The sequence below is a fragment of the Giraffa tippelskirchi genome, chromosome X (assembly GCF_054371585.1).
Source record: "Giraffa tippelskirchi isolate mGirTip1 chromosome X, T2T-mGirTip1v1.2.pri, whole genome shotgun sequence".
Lineage (NCBI taxonomy): Eukaryota > Metazoa > Chordata > Mammalia > Artiodactyla > Giraffidae > Giraffa > Giraffa tippelskirchi.
This window is the reverse complement of record NC_137289.1, coordinates 30,558,951-30,580,004: the sequence shown is the minus strand read 5'-3', so window position 1 is coordinate 30,580,004 and position 21,054 is coordinate 30,558,951. Positions and strand designations below refer to the sequence as shown.

The following is a 21,054-nucleotide window of genomic DNA, read 5'->3' as shown; positions in this document are numbered from 1 at the left end:
TCATATTTGCCAAGGTTTAGAAATCCAAACCCTTAATTTATTTGGTTGAAAGGAGAACTTGAATATCTTTGGATGATTTTTGTTTCCTTTTTGTGATATGTATATTGTTGTCAATTTTTCATTTTCTAGCTGCTCATGCACCATGTTGGATTAGGACCCTACCTTTACCACCTCATTTTACCTTAATTACTTGCTAAAGACTCTGTCTCCAAATTTATTCACATCGGGAATTAGGGCTTCAACTTATGAATTTTTGTGGGACACAGTTCAGTTTGTAGCAATCATAGTTCATGCTCATGACAGCCGTACAAGATACTATTTTCCTTATTTAACAGAAAAGTGCAATCAGAAAGATGTTAATAAGTAAATGGCCTAGGGTTACTGGGCTAATAAGTGTTCTAACTATTATTTGAGCCCCCATCTCTCAGAATCATTTCATCAGATCAGGAGTTGGCAAACTACAGTCCATGGGCCATATCTGATCTATCACTTATTTTGTTGAAACATAGCCATGCACATTTCCTTATATATTGCCTTACTGCCTATGACTGATTTCATGCTACAGTGGCAAGTCGAGTAGTTGTGATAGAGATCATATGGCCCACAAAGCCTAATATTAACTATCTGGCCTTTTGCAGAAAAAATTGACTGGCCCCTGTACTATATCACACTGCTATCAAACACAGCATAATTATTGAGAATGTACCCAAGTCTTTATCACAGTATCACTTTTACTTTTTAATCTATCATTGTGTGCCATCATTCCTTTCTAACTGTCCTTTTTTTCCAGAGATGATGGCTAGCTCAGGTGATAGTCATGGAGATTAAATGTTAACAGAAGATGCTAAACCTCTGGCTTTCATGGTCTACTAGGAAACACAGATGAATGAACAAGCGAAATGACTCTTGGTAACAAAGATTCTGGTGCTGAGAAACTAGAGTATGATAAAAGTAAGTTTTGGAGAACTGGATTAGGTTCATGATATAAAAAAAGTATTTCACTAACACAGGGCAATGTCTTTGGTGTCTGGCTCACTTGGTAAAGAGATAACTTTCTTTGAAACCAAACGTTTGCTTTGGCAATTTTCACTTATAAGTGGCAGAGGTAAAATTGAAAGTTGAACACAAGCTCAGCAAATGTAACTCTCAGGGAGGAATGTCAGGACTAATTTTTATATGGATGCTGACTTTTAAAGATTGACTGTTTCAAAATCAAGCTTTAGTCAAGGATAATAGAGCCTTAGGGTAACATTGCTTACTATTACATAGACCCAGATGTATTTTGGATCAGATCATGTCACAGGAATTGTAGCTACTCTATGCATTAGCAGAAAGTTATAACACGGTTAGTGTAAATATTAGTCCTATTTTGTTTATCATTTTTATAAAAGGTACTTATCAAACATTATATGGAATCACTCATTAGAATAGGTGACACTGTATGGAAGGTAACTGTAACTCAGAATAAATATGACAGTGAAATAGTAAGTTACTTTAAAATAAATACACATTTTATTTAAAATAAATTATATGTTAAAATTAGATAATTTTGAATTGCTGTTAATTGTGATGTGACTTAATTTTTTCAATAGAATGAAATGCCACTTAATGTAGAATTTTCAGATGTCAGAGCTGAATTCAGGAGCCATTAGAAATTACTTAGTCTAATCTTCTCACTTAATAGAGGAGGTAACTGAGGTCCAGAAAGGAAAAAAAATGTTATCAAAGTCTTACAGGGAACTTCATGGCATAGCTTGGACAAGAAGTTCTTAGTCCATACAAAGCAGATGATTTGGGCTACATAAGTGGTGTAAATGAATGTGAGAGACAGTGATACAGGCAAATAAATAACTTCCATTACAATTTGCCAAAGAATTTGTGCAACATAGTGAACCACATTTGAGGGAAGGAGGAAGAATAATTTTTTAGTGTTACAGGCAGCAAAATCAGGCCTCTTTTGGAGTTGCTCTTATTTGGGAACCTTTCTTTCTAGTAGGATTTCTGACTAAGCCCTCATCAGATAATGATATCCTCATGTAGTAAAAAAGAGGACTTGACTTAGAGTCAAAAAACCTGGATTTAAGTATTGCCTATACGCCATGGACAGGTCACTTCTTTTTTCTAGGTTAGTTTTTATACATGTAAGATGAAAGTATGAGACTAGAAGATCATCTCTAAGGTTCTTTCTAACTCTCAAGACTCTTAGACTCTAACATTCTAAGTTGATCAGTTTTGACTCTGTCACCTGTGGTGGCAAGAAGCACATTATCTATGCAACTTCTAGATTTTGTTTGTGAACATGTCTATTCATTAGAAAATCTTATCAATATATAGGACCAAAATCAGCATTCTCATAACTGTATGTTAATCATGAGGGGGAACTGAAACCACTGTAATTTCCTCTTCTATACAATAGTCCAACAGAGATTTGAAGCCACTGATAATCCTTTTCTAGGCTCAATCTCCCCATTTCCTTCAACTGTTCTTCACATGATATGGTTTTTGACACCCCTCCTCCACCATCTTGCTCAGGTTCCTTTGGATATGTGGTTTGCCACTGCGGAGTCCAGAAAGGACCTAACCCAGATAGTCCAATGGTTTGTCTGGCTATCCCAGAATAGAACAGGCCTATCATCTTTTTTGTTTTACTAAGCATATTTATTGGATTTCATCCCAGGGCTACATCGTCTATTTTTAAACAGCTATATTCCATGCTGACTCATATTAAGGGCTTTGTTTCAGCTGTATTATGTGGCAAGCGGAACTTCATTGACTGGGGATTGAATCCATGACCCTTGCATTGGAAACATGGAGGCTTAACCTCTGGACTACCAGGGAAGTCCACAGCTGACTCCTAGTAAATGTGTAGTCAGTCCATGCAAACCTTATTTTGTTGGTATTTGTGGCTTCAGAATCATGATTTTCTTTACTTGAACACTTTATTATTATTTAGACCCAAGGGCAAGATTCTGTGGTAATCCTAGGAATAATTCATCTTGCTAATATTTTTGGTTTTTGTCTTTGTCATTCGTTGTGTTCATTCTCATTTGATTCTGTCAACAGAACTAATGAGCCAAACTTCAAAATTTTCTTCCAAATAATTAATAAAAATTTTACATGAGAATGACCACCTAATGTGACTGAAGTTCCAAGCTGACACTATTTTACTTAACCAAATTTTTGTGAGATCTTTCAAATACAAATATATCTAATTCTACCAGCACTCAGTCCATATTTTGCCGACTTTTTTACATTAAGGCTATTGGGATAGATTTTTTCAGAAATTCTGTTTTTGTCATGATTAGCATTACTATTATTTCTCTGGAGTATAATTTATTTGGGTCTGATGGTTTAACTTCATTTACGACTATATGTGTCCTCTTAAAAAATCTTCCTCTCTTAGTATTCCAATTTCTTCTTGATGACCATTCCAACTGTTCTAATCCAAATACTGATTTCATACCCACTATGGCTTTGTATTTTTCCCCCATTGTTGATTCACACACAGTCTAAGTACTATCTGAGATGCAGTCTCAGATCTTGAGGTTCTGAATCAGAGCTTGTCCTTGATGTTGTATTGTGGGCTCAGAACACTATCTTTCCTTTCTCACTTATCTCTTCTGCTTTACTTTGAAAGTAAAACATATTTCCCCAAGATTTCTCCTCCTTGCCTTCTCAGATTCTTACTTATTAGTTTTTCTTCAGGCTTTCCAGGTTTTCATATAATCCAAAATGAACCTTTGATCCCTGTCTTCTCAATATCTCCTTGAATTCTGTAGTTCTATAATAGAAACCCATAGAATGTTACAAAGGAATATTTTTCTGTTTTATAAGTGACTGTATCTGAGTTCTATTTTCCATGTCACCAAGTGACTAATACATGTTAGGAATATATTCCTGATCGATTATATGTTCATAAAAATCTTCTCTAATGTTTGTTTTCAGTATACACAGGATAGTGCTGAAATGTGTTCAGTGTAAGGAGTTGTGCTCAATTGTAGTAATGTGGGATAGGTTTTTTACTCAGAGTTACCTTAAAATTTCCACGACTTCTCTGCATTGCAGAATTTGATCTCTGTTAACCAGACTGTAGTTTCCTTGGAAAATCTCTGGAATCATAGTGAGGAATGGCTTCAGGAATAACCATGAAAGCCCTGACTAGCTTGTTGGATGTTGAGATCATATGGAAAAGAGCCAAGCTTAGCTCTCTTCAGGATGAAATTCAGTCACTTTCAAAAGATATATAAGACCTGACGTGATCTGACCTCAGCCATAACAAGGTACACTTTTAGTGTGTCATATTTTCTTTGTGTCTATAACTTTGCACATATTCTTTTGTCTGTAAATCTCTGCTGGAATTCAAGAATTACTTCTATGATCACATCTCTTTTTGGAAGTCTTCATTGTTGCTGTTGTTCAGTCACTAAGTCATGTCCAACTTGTTGCGACCCCATGGACTGCAGCACACCAGGCTTCCCTGTCCTTCACTGGCTCCTGGAGTTTGCTCAAACTCATGTCCATTGAGTGGGTTGTCATTTCCTTCTCCAGGGGATCTTTCCGACCCAGGGATTGAACCCATGTCTCCTGCATTACAAGTGGATTCTTTACCACTGAGCCATCCACGAAGCCCAAGTTTTCATTGAGCCCCTTCATTTCTAGTCTGAGTCAATATGACATCTTTGTAATCCCGTGTGTGTGTGTTCAGTCACTTGGTCGTGTCCAACTCTTTGTGCCTTCATGGATTGTAGCCTGCCAGGCTCCTGTGTCCATGGTATTTTCCAGACAAGAATACTGAAGTGGGTTGCCATTTCCTTCTCCAGGGGATCTTCCTGACCCCGAGATCAAACCTGCATCTCCTGCGATGGCAGTCAAATTCTTTACCACTGAGCCACCTGGGAAGCCCTTGTAATCCCATACTACCTGCTTTTTCTCTCTCTTGGTACTTATTAAGCTGTTTATCAATGTACCTATCTATCTTCCAAGCTGGCCATTTGCTCCTTAAGGGCAAGGATTTGACCTTATTTATTTCTATATGCACAGTATTTAAACAGCAAAAAAGTTAAGTGGTTGTCAATTAAAAAAATATTTATTTATTTATTTGGCTGCACCACGTCTTAGATGCAGCACGTGGGATCTTTAGTTGTGGAATGTGAACATTCAGTTGCAGCATGTGGAATCTTGTTCCCTGACCAGGAATAAAATCTGGGCCCCCTGCATTGGGAGTGTGGAGTCATAGTCACTGAACCACCAGGGAAGTCCTATGGTTGACAATTTAATTAGATCCATTTGTCTAATTGGTAGAGACTGACAAGGGACTTCCAGAATTTCTAGGGCCTGAGACTAGAAATGAATATATATGAAAGACATTTATAAATCAATATATATAAATGCATAATGCAGTATGGACTGGGGGAAATTTTTTTTTTGTCATTTGTTGAATCGTACCAATGGTTGTGTATTTATAGTCCACATATATCATGATATATCTGCTAACAGAACTATTTTTGGAAGAAGTAGTATACTGTGTTTCACTCTGTATTGCACCAGTTAACCTTATAAACGGGTATACACATATATCCACACAGACATACATATATATGTATGTATATGTATGTGCTATTCCTGTCCAAGAGTGCTCTAGATCCCATAAAATAAGAAGATGCTCATTTAATTTTGAATTGTTGAAGTTTGACTCAATATGTTTAAATACCCTACACAAATAACATTAAGACTAGTCATACCATTCTTCTGGCTGGAATATTTATGTAGTACAGAGGCATGATACTCCTGAGGGAAGCAGTTTGGGAGAATGTCTTATTGACTGAGGGCCTGGATTAATTAAAAATGCTTATTTAAAGCAAACAGGTGCATGTGTGTATATATGTGCACATGTTTACACATATAAACATTTTCTGTTTATATGCTTACATGATCTGTATGTATAAACTTATAATATACTCAAGCAATGGAAATATGCTCTGTATTCACTTCATTTATTATGCCTCACCAGTACACAGTGCATGCTTGAAAGCTTTTAGGGGAATTATATGTATGACGTAGTGTACCCGTAGAAATCAGCCATTTTATAAATGGTCACGAGTGTTCAAATTGAATCCTATCAAATCAAAGGGTGGAATTGCAAGGAAATTTCAGTTTCTAGTCATTTGTATTTTTGTTATTTGAGTATTTCACTAAATGCTCATTTTACTTTTTTGATCAGAAGAAAAATCAATTTTTAGAAGATAGTTGTCAGGATACTTCTGTCCTGAGTAAAAATAATTAATCAGTGAACCCATTAGTAGGTTACTATCATGTAAATTATGACAGTTTTGCTAAAATTTCTTTGAGAGATGAAGTTAGTTTCCATTCATCTCTGTATTTTATAGTAAAGGAATGACATGCACACATATTCAAATTTATGAAAATGGAGATTTTAAAGGCTACAACAATTCCCAAATTAAATCTGTGAGTGATCTGAATAAGAGTTGAGTCCCTGATGGTTGCACACATACAAATTTTCTTTGAAATCTCTTAAGGTAGCTATGTATAATAAGAGAAAACTGGAAAATTTACTGTGTGAAGCCTTGATCTTCACAGTATTTTGGCCATTTTCTCATAGTTGTCATCTTACTTGCTTTCTTTTTACTGGTAGACTCATGGCCACTTTAACACTTTACTTGTCAAAAAAAAAAAAAAAAAAAAAAACACCAAAAAACAAAATACTTTTCTGTTGCCTTTGCCGAAAGGCAGCACTCTACCTTTTAAGAGGAAAAACATACTAATTTGATATAGTGATCTGTGTTGTCCATTTAAACAATGGCCTTTGGAATATAAGAACAATTGTGATATATCTTGTGAAGCAGTCTACTGATAGACAGTAAGAATATCTGGCTCAGCAGAAAGAGTGAGCCTGGACGCTGGTGGGGATGGAATAGATTGGGGTAGGCAGAGTTGTATCATGCTTCTAAAATCACACTGTTTTTGAAATGATCTGTAACACTTAAACCTGAGATATCTCAATAATATCAACTATGACTTGTGTATTCACACACACAAAAATGGTATTTCCTATTTCTACAAGGGTGAACATGTTAATTTGGCTCATCAAAGTAATCAAATGACTCTTTGTATATAAAGTATCACATGAGGAAGGAAATATATTTTAATGAGTCAGTGTAAATGAATCAGAAGCACATTGGAATGAACTTCCTTTCATTTTGAGACACAGGAAGGATTCTAAACATTCCAGATAGAACACTGTAAGCTTAATGATGGCATATCAAACTTAATCCATGATGCTTAGTCTGAAGTTCAAAAACTTCGAACTGAAAACAAGGTCAGCCCTTTGTGATCTGGGATGCATTTGTTACATTAGCTGGTGAACAGATGAAATCCATTACATTCTGATTTTTCAGGGTTTTTGTTTTCTTCCATCATTAATTTGGTACTGTTTTTCTGCCTTGTAATTTATTCAGTTCAACTACTGAATTGGTAAGAGAAACTAAAGCCTACATAATGATAAATAAATATCTGAGTGGTTATTTTATATTAACCTAGTATTTTCCCCTAACTTGGCAAAGACTTGAAATAGCTAGGATATTTATTGCATTATCTGTAGGTTTTTTTTTTTTTCTTCCATACCAGTACTTCCCATCATTAGTGAAAATAGTCAATACTTTGAGTGATCTGCAATTCTGTTCTTCCTCTTCCTTCACTTTGTTATTATTTTGAATCTTAACAGCTTTGAAAGTGGATCTGGTCCTTTCTGGAACTTATATAAGATCTTTGTTCTCTGTACATCTGTAGTCAAATATGATTTTAGGATTTGAGAATATGCTTCTCTGGAGGAAAAAAAAAAGCTTTATTTGTCTTTTGCTCTGTAGGAAATGTTAGTGTCTGCCAGCCAAATGTTTCTCCTTGCTGTGTGCCGAATTCTCAGGTTCATTAAACAATTTGTAACCTCAGCTCACAATCCAGGCTGAAGAAATGTTGGTCATTTTATGTGATAGAACCCACTGATAGGGCCTCTCTTAATGAGAATTTAGCTGGAGGGGAGTTGGCAGAAACATAAGAGATTTTGAGTAGTGTTTCCATCTTTTCTCAACAACTGAAGTCTCAGTACAAAACTCAGAGGAAAGAAAATAAAGCCTACGTGTTCGGACCAGAGTTACGTAAGAATAGTCTTAGGCAAGATTCCTAGAGAGATAATCTTGTTTATTAAAGTTTCCTGACAATGCTGAGGTCATGGGTGACACACTTTAGGACAACATCAAGACACTAGGAAAGTGTCAGCAATGAACAAATCTTGTTGTGGAACTCATTCTAATAGGTTTATTGCATTGCCTTTTCAAAAAACAATAGTTTTAAAGAAGAAAATAGCCATTTCTTACTTTGATTCCCAATGAGCGTTAAACACTCCTAAATGGAGGTGTCATTCATAATTTCAGATTAGATACTGTTAGTTGCAGTCACCATAAAATTAGTAAATAGCAATGATGCAGCTATGAAAAAGTCAAACTGTTTTACAGAGGTATACTTGACATATAACATTATACTAATTTCAGGTGTACAACATAATGATTCATTTTTATGTTGTGAAATGATCACCATGATAAGTCTAGTTAACAGCCATCCTATTGCATAGTTACCAGATTATTTTTTCTTGTGATGGGAACTTTTAAGATCTACTCTCTCAGCAACTGTCTCATATGCACTACAGTATTCTTAACTATAGTCCCTGTGCTGTCCATTACACTTCCGTGACTTATTTATCTTTTAACTGGAAGTTTGTTCCTTTTGACCCCTTCACTCATCTTGCCCTCCTTCTACTCCCTGCCTTTGGCAGTCACCAATCTGTTCTCTGTATGTAAGCTCAGACAATAAACATTTGTTGGTGAGGACTGAAGTCCCCATTATCAGAGAGGAAGGAGCAAATAGTATGTATCCAGAGCAACATAGTCTACATGGAAGTGTGTGTGTATGAAGCCTAAAGAAGTAGAGTTAAATTAATGGAAAGGGGTTGGGAAGATGCGAAATAGTTCAGGGCAGATGGAACAGTATATGCAAAGTCCCAGAGATGAAGAAGAACATGACACTTTTAAGGAACTGAAAGGCACTCAGTACAATGGGAATTCAATACAGTATGCATAATGCACTGGCATGAATAGGAGATGTGAACCTCTGGAGTGCAGCAGAGACCAGATCATAAAGGATCTTGTAAGTCAAGGGCTTCCCTGGTGGCTCAGTGGTAAAGAATCCCCCTGCCAATTCGGGAGACATGGTTTTGATCCCTGAACCGGGAAGATCCCACATGTCAGGGAGCAACTAAGACCATGTACCACAACTACTGAGCCTGTGCTCTAGAGCCTGGGAGCCACAACTACTGAGCCTCATGCCACGGCTGCTGAAGCCTATGTACCCTAGAACCCATGGTGTGCAACAAGAGAAGCCTGCGCAATGAGAAACACACACACTACAACTAGAGAGTAGCCTCTGCTCACTGCAACTAGAGAAAAACCTGCACAGCAATGAAGACCCAGCACAGCCAAAAATGAATAATTTCTAATAAAGATCTTGTAAGCCAGTTTGTGAGTTTAAGCCTCATCCTTAGCGTAATGGGAAACTATTGCAAGTTTAAGAAAGAAACATGATTAAGTTCATGTTTTGTAAAGCTCATCTGACTACTGTAGAGAATGAATTTGAAGGCTCAAAATGGAGGTGGGGAAACTATTTTGGAGAATTGGAATAATTAAGGTAAGAGAATAATAAGAAATCCAGTAGTAAATGATCCATTCAGTGATTGATGAATGGTCTTCTTTTCCTTGCAGCTGAGAGGACCTAAGCTTAGGAAATCCCAATATTTTAAACTCCCCACCATTGGTACTGGAGGAAGATATTATCTTTATTATCCCAAACAGCAAACAACTCTGTCCTTTGCATTGGAGGAAGATACTTTCTCCATCTTCCAAAGTTGTTTCCTATACAAACATCCTTGAGAAAATAGTCCAGAACAAAAATTCCCAATGCTTCTGATGAGAAGATGTGCACACAAGTAAGAAACCCTTAGATAATTGTCTACCAACAATAATATCTCCCCTTGAATATCAAAACCCATGCATGTCCTATATTCCTGTACTTGCACAAGAGTTATAATTTTGTGGGCACTTTGACAACATTGAATTGTCAAAGCCTTTATATAGAGACCAGTTTGCTGTGAGATCTAGAGATTTTTGCTCATTGTAGAATTGAGTATGCTGCCACAGAAATATTCTCATATCTTTCCTTGCTCTAGCACTTAGGAGTTTTCAACTATTTCCACTGTCTGGATTTAGAGGAACGAAAACTAAAGGAGCATGGCTGAATGGTTATTTATTTATTAGACTTTCTAAAGTGCTCCTTCACGGAGATTGGAAATGCAGAACATCACTGCTACCAGAACCATTTAATGTGCAAGAAATGACAACAGCTACAAGGAGCAAGAGAAATGCTTAACTAGTGGAGTCTCAACAAATAGTAAAACTAATTGAATGTGTCCTTCAATGTGTTAGGAATCAGTATCAAATGTGGCTACTGTGTTGGTTACATACAGTGAGAAAACATCATTTATATTGTCCAGAGAAAAGCAAAAGATATATGCTACTTTGTAAAGTGCTTGGAAAATTCCAAATCTAAATAAAGTTTACAAAGCTGGAAGGGAAGGAACCATGAGTTTCTGATCACTTTCCATATGCCATATGCTTTTACTTAATTCTCATAGCAACTCCGTGAAATCATTATTATTCTCATTTTAAAGATGAGGAATATGGATTTTGGGAAATGTAACTTGCCCAAAATGTTACAGTTGTTAAGTGGCTGATCTAGGTTTGAGTTTAGGTATAATTCTCAATACTTGTGTTCATTCTGTGCTACCATCTACCTATATATAAATTCTTATAATTTCACAGGTCAATTGGAATGACTATTTTGCAGGAGTACTTGGAGACTTAATGAAATACGTTGATGTGCCCAAGTCAGTATATTATTCTTTGGGGGGCGGGAATTAAAACTGTAAACAAAAACAAGAAGCGAGATCAGTTAATAAACCAGTGACTGTGATGAGTTGGGGTGAGAAGGTGCACATTCAGCAATGACCGTTTCTTGAAGAGTGGAAGCCTTCGCAACCAATGTGTATGTGTATTATCTAGTTGGATACAAGACAATATGTAAATCCCCTGTGCCCAATTCTGCCTAAAAGCATGTGTTCACAGTGGATATGGTTGAATTGTCTGTACTATTCAATCAGGTGAACTATCAGAATTAATTCATTACAGTAGTTGAAGAAAACCTTGTGGTCTTACTGCCCGCACTTTCTGTTTAAAAAAAAAAAAAAAGGTCAGTTCAGTCATAGAGCCAGTGAAACTTGATTATTTGTGTCCTGTGGACAAACTGATAAATCAAAGAAGTGATTTAACAGGATTTCCCCCCTTTTCAGGCACTTGGAGTTGGCTTCCTATAGACATCACTTATTTTTTTTTTTTTTTTCAGTTTTCCAAAATTGAGTTTTGTTTTTTTGGCATTTTATTTTATTTTATTATTTTAAATTAGTTTATTTATCTATTTTTTACCTTTACAATATTGTATTTGTTTTGCCATACATTGACATGAATCCACCATGGGTGTACATGTGTTCCCCTTCCAGAACCCCCCTCTCTCCTCCCTCCCTATCCCATCCCTCCAGGTCATCCCGGTGCACCAGCCCTGAGCACCCTGTTTCATGCATCGAACCTGGACAGGCTATTCGTTTCACATATGATAATTTACATGCTTCAATGCCATTCTCCCATATCCTCCCGCCCTCACCCTCTCCCATAGAGTCCATAATACTGTTCTATTTATCTGTGTCTCTTTTGATGTCTCGCATACAGGGTTATCTTTATCGATTAACTAAATACCATATATATGTGTTAGTATATTGTATTGGTGTTTTTCTTTCTGGCTTACATCACTTATTCTTAAGAGCCTGAAGTAACAAATACTGCTTTTGTCATTCCTCCCTCTGGTCTTTAGTACAGACTGTGTAAGGTTTTTCTTTAATTTTTTACTTTGTGTTGGGTTATAGTCAATGTTGTGATAGTTTCAGGTGAACAACAAAGGGACTCAGCCATACATATATGAGAATGCATTCTCCTCCTCACCAAACAAGGCTACCACATAACCTTGAGCAGAGTTCCCTGTGCTAAACGGTAGGTCCATTTTGGTTATCCCTTTTAAATATAGCAGTGTGTGCCTGTCCATCTCAAACTCCCTGTCTCGTCCCCTCATCCTTCCTCCTGGCAACCGTAAGTTTGTTCTCTAAGCCTGTGAGTCTCTTTTTGTTTTGTAAGTTCATTGGTATCATTCCTTTTTAGATTCCACATATAAGTAATGTCAAACAATATTTCTTCACTGTCTGACTTTTTTACTCTTACTACTCAGCCATTACAAAGAAAGAAATAATGTCATTTACAGCAACATGGAAGGACCTAGAGATTGTCATACTGAGTGAAGTGTAGGATTTTGAAATAATCACAGTAAGGAGCAACAATATTTATATTTTGTGATGTTAATTGGGGAGCTATGCTGTTACCTTGTCTGCCTGGAGTTTCTCAGGTGTATGATTCAGCTTGAACTCTGAAAAGTAAGCTCAACATGTTCCCAAGAAGATGGAAACCTCTGGAATGAAATTCATTACTGAGAATAGAGTCCAAGGTCACAAATAATCTGGATTAAGTATCTGAAGAAAGGTTGTATAGAATCAATTATAATGAAAAAGCTTAGCAATACACACTGGAAAATGATTTGAGAGAAGAGTGGAAAATCGATTATTTGTTTATGAATTTGGGTAAACATGTTTTCCACTTAGTGCCTTTAATGAGAATCCTTGTAATGGAATTAATGGTGTTAAATTTAAAAAATGTATTAAAGAAAATATTTTTAAGTAACATAAAATTAACCTGTGAGACTCATAAATACAGTTTATATAAGGCAAATAAGGACTTCTTAAAAACCTGAAAAGTGCAGTAAATTGATTGGGGGAAATTGGAATTGTGCTTTTTTTAAAAAAAATTGTCTTGTAAGTAATACATGATATCTGAGGAATTAGCGATGTTCTCCATGCCTCCATGCAATATTGGATAAACTACATTGCTATTAGTAAAGTCCTGACTTTCTTCCAAGAAATCTCAACTTTTAATTGATATTGATGGTTCTTTAATACATTATTGTGGGCAGACTTGGGAAATGCAAGGCTGATGTCTGAATTTATATTGTGATCAGGAATTAGGGATTGTAGAGGTAAGAATTTGGATGTTGGAATCTCTTATTTATTCCTTCAGTAGGAGAGGTTTAAAAGCAATGTTTTTTACTTTAAGCAAATATCAGATTGTTTTCTGAGTTAATTGAACCTGATGAACAGTCAACAAGAGAGTGACTCTTCCAAACTGACTCTTCAGAGTTTTCCTTTCTTTCCCTCTCCTTTTGTCTCCTCTTCCCTTTCACCAGAAAAATTTTTATTGACCCTCTACTATATGTCAGATAGTTTTGCCAAGTTCTAATGGTTTAATGGTAAACAAGAGCATGATTCATGCCGTCTTAGAGTTGATAGTGTAATGTAGAAAATAGACAAGTAAATGAATTCAAATGCAGTGTGATCAGTACTAAGATAGAAGTTCAGTGTAGTCTGTAAACAGAGAGGAAAAGCATCTCAATCAGTCTGGATTTCAGGGAAGTCTTAACATATAGAGAGACATGAGGATAAGTAGTAGTTAGCCAAGAGAAAAAAACAAGGATGAATGTGCTTTTGTGGAAGAAACAGAATGTATCAAGGTTTTGAGGTAAGAGCAAGCTCAGGATCTTCAGGAACTGAAAATTCATTCCTGGAGCAAAGAGCCTGAAGGTGGGAATAGTAACAGTGGGTAAAACTTGGGAGGGAAGCTAAACAATAAGGACTGTAAAGCCATGTATTAGACTCAGTACTGATTATAATGAGAAACCATTGAATGATTTTAAATAGGGAATGGCACAAACAGGTATATGTTTTCAAAATTCACTGTTACGGCTCTGTGCAACTAATAGGGCAGAGTGGAGTGGAAGGACAGAAGGAGAGGTGTATTATCATTTGGGACGGTGTTACAACAAGAGCTTCCCCAGTGGCTCAGACCGTAAAGAGTCTGCCTGCAATGCAGGAGACACGAATTCAGTCCCTGGGTTGGAAGGATCCCCTGGAGAAGGGAATGGCAATCCACTCCAGTATTCTTGCTTTACAATTCCATGGACAGAGGAGCCTGCTGGGCAACAGTCCATGGCATTGCAAAGAGTCGGACAAGACTGAGTGACTAACTACAACAATCATCATGAAACAAAATTAAAGCATGGACTAGTGTTGTGTCAGTGAAGACAGATTCAGGAGATTTTGGTGCTATAGTTCACAAGACTTGGTGAACTGCATCAGCCAAGGCTTAGACCACCATTTTCTAAGCGAGGTAACACTGTAGGAAAAGAATTATGGAATTGGAGTGATAACTGAGTTTTTCCAATGAGATGTCACTTTGGAATTATTTCTGCAGCTGTTGGATATGTGAGTGGAATGTAGAGGAGAATTTGGGTGGTGGTGGTTTAGTCGCTAAGTCGTGTCCAACTCTTGCAACTCCATGGACTGTACCTTGCCAGGCTCCTCTGTCTATGGGATTCTCCAGGCAAGAATACTGGAGTCGGTTGTCATTTTGTGGAGAATTTGCGATGAAGATATAAATGTTATTCATCAACATATGGATAGTGACTGAACACCAGAACACTAGGGAGAGTGCATATAGAAGTAAGAAAAGAGATTAGAATAGAACCGCACTCATATTTAAGGAATGGGCAAAGTAAAACTAGCCATCAAAAGAGATTGGAAAGGAGAAAAATCTGGAGAATGTGGTTTTATGTAAAGCAAGGGAGAAGAAGATCTTGAAAAGGAGGCAGTTGGTTTTAGGATGAGTATTACAAAAGGAGTCATTAGATTCAACAACGAGGGGAGCTGTGGTTTTAGCAAGAGTGGTTTCAGTAGAGTGATGAGTATAGAAACAACATTGGAATAGATTACAAAGTAAATGCAATTTGAAGAAGAGTTTGATTGAACAACTGGGGGAAGGTGTGTGTAACAGGGGCCAGAGATCTTAGTGGTAGTGGTGCTGGGGATGTTTCCTAGAATTTTGCATACTGCATTGTTATATCTGGGCTTTGCAGATGGTGTTAGTGGTAAAGAACCCACCGGCCAATGCAGGAGATGTAAGAGATGTGAGTTCAATCCCTAGATCAGGAAGATCCCCGGAGGAGGGCATGGTAACCCATTCCAGTATTCTTGCCTGGAGAATCCCATGGACAGAGAAACCTGGCCGGCTACAATCCATAGGGTCACAGAGTCGGTCATGACTGAAGAGACTTAGCACGCATGCACACATTGTTGTATCTAAGAAATACTTGCCTAAATCAAAGTCAGTTTGTCTCCTACATTTTCCTCTAGAAGATTCATAGCTTTATGTTTGTGTTCAGATCTATGATTCATCTTAAGACACTTTTTATACATGATATGAGGTTTTTTGTTTATTATTTTTGCACATAAATATCCAGTTATTCCAGGATGATTTCTTGAAAAGGTTGTTCTTTCTCCACTGAACTGCCTTTGTTTAAAATCATTTGCCCATTTGTGTGGATCTACTTGTGTACTTTACATGCTTTTCATCTGTCTCATCTTTAGGCCAATACCACATTGTCATAAAGCTTCATAATACTGAAATTTTGACTGTTCTAGGGCCTTTGCATTTTCATATGAGTTTTAGATCCAACTTGTCAATTTTCACATAAAAATCCAGAGAGATTTTGATTGGGAATACTTTATTTTTTAATTAATTAATTTATTTTAATTGGAGGCTAATTACTTTACAATATTGTGGTGGTTTTAGCCATACATTCACATGAATCAGCCATGGATGTACATGTGTTCCCCATCCTGAACCCTCCCTCTCACCTCCCTCCCCATCCCATCCCTCTGGGTCATCCCAGTGCAACAGCCCTGAGCACCCTGTCTCATGCATAGAACCTGGACTGGCGATCTATTTCACATATGATAATATACATGTTTCATTGCTATTCTCTCAAATCATCCCACCCTTGCCTTCTCTCGCAGAGTCCAAAAGTCTGTTCTTTACATCTGTGCCTCTTTTGCTGTCTCACATATAGGGTCATTGTTACCATCTTTCTAAATTCCATATATATGCGTTAATATACTGTGTTGGTGTTTTTCTCTCTGACTTACTTCACTCTGTATAATAGGCTACAGTTTCGTCCACCTCCATAGAACTGATTCAAATGCATTCTATTTAATAGCTGAGTAATATTCCATTGTGTATATGTACCACAGCTTTCTTATCCATTCATCTGCTGATGGACATCTAGGTTGCTTCCGTGTCCTGGCTATTGTAAACAGTGCTGTGATGAACATTGGGGTACACATGTCTCTTTCAATTCTGGTTTCCTCGGTGTGTATGCCCAGCAGTGGGATTGCTGGGTCATATGGCAGTTCTATTTCCAGTTTCTTAAGGAATCTCCACACTGTTTTCCATAGTGGCTGTACTAGTTTGCATTTATTGGGAATACTTTAGATGTATACTTGATTCTGGGGAGAGTTGACATCTTAATATTGAATTTAACCCATGCACAATATCCTTTTTTATTAAATGAATTCTTCTTTAGTTCATCTCAGCAATGGTTTGTTGTGTTCAGTGTATAGGTCTTGCACATTATATTTATCCCCAAATATTTCATATTTTATGCTCTTTAAGAGTACTGTTTTTAAATTGAGTTTTCTATTGTTTGTAGGATAATTTGTAATTGCTTTTTAGTTAAACTTTTTATTTTTAGATAATTTCATATTTATATGGAATTGTAAGAAATGATACAGGAAAATTCCACATGTACTTAACCTAATTTCCTCAGTGGTAAAATGTTACAAAATTGTAATACAACATCATAACTGGAATATTGATATTGATACCATCAAGATACAGAACATTTCCATCACTACAAGGATTCCTCTTACATAGCACCATCCACTCTCATCATTCCTTCCCACCTTGACCTCTTCTTATTTCCTGGCAACCACTAGTCTGTTACTCTTTGTATAATATTGTTATTTAAAGAATGTTATATATAAATGAAATCATACAGTACATAACCTTTTGGGAATTGACTTTTTCATTTATTATAGTTCTTTTCAAATTCACCCAGGAAAGATAGAAATGTATCATTAAAATGTGTATATGAGATTTGTATTATCATCATAATTTCCCTTTCCTTCCCTTTCTTACTTTTTTGAAAATATAACATTAACCAGGTTGGACACACTAAAGCAGTAGCCATGTGATCAGTGGAAGCCAGTGGAGTCAGAACTAGATAAAGTATCTTTAAACATAAAGTTGTAGCCATTACAGTTCCTATTTTCTACTTCAGACCTCTAGGAGGAATGAGGATTGTAGGCTCCTGAATTGCTCACCTTTGATTGTTTTAGCAAGACCTTTTCTCTCCCCCAAAACTGTACATACACATTTACATATATATGTATGTATGATTAATTGTAGTTGAAAGTTTATACTTTCTTTTATCTAAATTGTAGTGGGGAGTTCTTTGGGCATTTGTCAGATTTTTCAGGAATTTGAAATACGTGCAAACAGCAGGCATTTCTTCAATTGGATAACTGTAATTTCACACTTAACCAAATCTTCTGTCTTTATTAAGAGTAGTGCCAAGATAACTGAAAGAAAAATGCAATGCCAAATAGCAAGACCTGCCCTATATTTTCACAAAAAAGACAATTTAGAATAGGTATTCTTATATGGGCTAATAGAATAATTGCACACTTAGGGCATTTGTATTCAGCATGGATATCATTTCCCTATTGCCATGTTTCTAAGGAATCTGTGGCCTTGGTATCTAAGCACTGAAACACTTTTTAAAGAAGGAAATTCTTCTGTAAGTCTACTGTCTACCTGTAATTTGTGGAGAGCTATGTAACTGGGCTCACAGCTAGGCCTATAACTTACAGTTCTGCAGATTTTAGTTAGTTTTTTCTGGAGAGCACATCTCAGAGCTTGAGAACTATTCTAGTCCACTTTTGTTCACAGTACCATATACTCTTGAAAGGAATAGGTAGCTGGAAACGTGTGGGGCAGGGACTGTGTAGATATTTATATATACAAATGAAAATGTGCATACGTATTTATACATTCTGGCTGCTGCTAAGTCGCTTCAGTTGTGTCCGACTCGGTGCAACCCCATAGACGGCTGCCCACCAGGCTCCGCCGTCCCTGGGATTCTCCAGGCAAGAACACTGGAGTGGGTTACATTCTGGCTCGTACTGACTTAATGGTTCTCAGACTCACTGGATCTAAGGTGTTAACAGCCTTTTCAGAGTAGAGATGGGTTCAAATTTAGCAGACTGAGTCCAACATTCTTTTTAATGTCAGTAATGTTATAATGCAGTTAGGGGCTTCCTATTGCTTCTGAGCAATTTTCATGACAACTGGGAGAGTTTTACAGAGAACGTGAGTATAAAAGGCAATGTGTGTAAAACTGACAATCATTTGTTTTTAGTTCAGTTCAGTCGCTCAGTCGTGTCCGACTCTTTGCGACCCCATGAATTGCAGCACACCAGGCCTCTCTGTCCATCACCAACTCCCGGAGTCTACCCAAACCCATGTCCATCAAGTCGGTGATGCCATCCAACCATCTCATCCTCTGTCATCCCCTTCTCCTCCCGCTCCCAATCCTACCCAGCATTAGGGCCTTTTCCAATGAGTCAACCCTTCACATGAGGTGGCCAAAGTATTGGAGTTTCAGCTTCAACATCAGACCTTCCAATGAACACCCAGGATTGATCTCCTTTAGGATGGATTGATTGGATCTCCTTGCAGTCCAAGAGACTCTCAAGAGTCTTCTCCAACACCACAGTTCAAAAGCATCAATTCTGCGGCGCTCAGCTTTCTTCACCGTCCAACTCTCACATCCATACATGACCACTGGAAAAACCATAGCCTTGACTAGACGGACTTTTGTTGGCAAAGTAATGTCTCTGCTTTTAAATATGCTATCTAGGTTGGCCATAACCTTCCTTCCAAGGAGTAAGCGTCTTTTAATTTCATGGCTGCAGTCACCATCAGCAGTGATTCTGGAGGCCAAAAAAATAAAGACTGACACTGTTTCCACTGTTTCCCCATCTATTTCCCATGGAGTGATGGGACCAGATGCCATGATCTTACTTTTCTGAATGTTGAGCTTTAAGCCAACTTTTTCACTCTCCTTCACGTTCATCAAGAGGCTCTTTAGTTCTTCTTCACTTTCTGCCATAAGGGTGGTGTCCTCCGCATATCTGAGGTTATTGATATTTCTTCCAGCAATCTTCATTCCAGCTTGTGTTTCTTCCAGCCCAGCATTTCTCATGATGTACTCTGCATATAAGTTAAATAAGCAGGGTGACAATATACAGCCTTGACGTACTCCTTTTCCTATTTGGAACCATTCTGGTGTTCCATGTCCAGTTCTAACTGTTGCTTCCTGACCTGCATACAGGTTTCTCAAGAGACAGGTCAGATGGTCTGGTATTCCCATCTCTTTCAGAATTTTCCACAGTTTATTGTGATCCACACAGTCAAAGGCTTTGGCATAGTCAATAAAGCAGAAATAGATGTTTTTCTGGAACTCTCTTGCTTTTTCGATGATCCAGCGGATATTGGCAGTTTGATCTCTGGTTCCTCTGCCTTTTCTATAACCAGCTTGAACATCTGGAAGCTCATGGTTCCGTATTGCTGAAGCCTGGCTTGGAGAATTTTGAGCATTACTTTACTAGCATGTGAGATGAGTGCAATTGTGCGGTAGTTTGAGCATTCTTTGGCATTGCCTTTCTTTGGGATTGGAACGAAAACTGACCTTTTCCAGTCCTGTGGCCACTGCTGAGTCTTCCAAATTTGCTGGCATATCGAGTGCGGCACTTTCATAGCATCACCTTTGAGGATTTGAAATAGCTCCACTGGAATTCCATCACCTCCACTAGCTTTGTTCGTAGTGATGCTTTCTAAGGCCCACTTGACTTCACATTCCAGGATGTCTGGCATTATGTGAGTGATCAGACCATCGTGATTATCTGGGTCATGAAGATCTTTTTTGTACAGTTCTTCTGTGTATTCTTGCCACCTCTTCTTAATATCTTCGGCTTCTGTTAGGTCCATACCATTTCTGTCCTTTATCGAGCCTATCTTTGCATGAAATGTTCCTTTGGTATCTCTAATTTTCTTGAAGAGATCTCTAGTCTTTCCCAGTCTGTTGTTTTCCTCTATTTCTTTGCACTGATCACTGAGGAAGGCTTTCTTATCTCTCCTTGCTATTCTTTGGAACTCTGCATTCAGATGGGAATATCTTTCCTTTTCTCCTTTGCTTTTCGCTTCTCTTCTCTTCCCAGCTATCTGTAAGGCCTCCTCAGACAGCCATTTTGCTTTTTTGTATTTCTTTTCCATGGGGATTTTCTTGATCCCTGTCTCCTGTGCAATGTCACAAACCTCTGTCCATAGTTCATCAGGCACTCTGTCTATCAGGTCTAGTCCCTTAAATCTATTTGTCACTTCCACTGTATACTCATAAGGGATTTGATCTAGGTCATACCTGAATGGTCTAGTGGTTTTCCCTACTTTCTTCATTTGTTTTAATTATTATATAAAATATTTGCAATAAATTATAAAATTAATTTCTTTATTTGAATTCTTAGATTCTTTATATGAATCAATAAATTATTTACATGGACTAGTGTGAACATGGGCATGTGAGTGGTACAGTGTGTTTGTGTGCTCAGTCGTATCCTACTCTTTGCCACCCCATGGACTGTAGCCCGCCAGGCTCCTATGTCCATGGGATTCTCTAGGCAAGAATACTGGAGTGGGTTGCCATTCCCTTCTCCAGGACAGTATGTTTACCATTCCAGTTTAATGGTAACACTGGGGTTTACATTGCTTT

General features: G+C 37.4%; 1 pseudogene; it reads left to right on the top strand.

The window, feature by feature from the left end:
• The first annotated feature begins 899 nt into the window (after window positions 1-899).
• Window positions 900-21,054, top strand: part of LOC145535590 (mRNA export factor-like) — a 77,737-nt pseudogene continuing 57,582 nt past the window's right edge.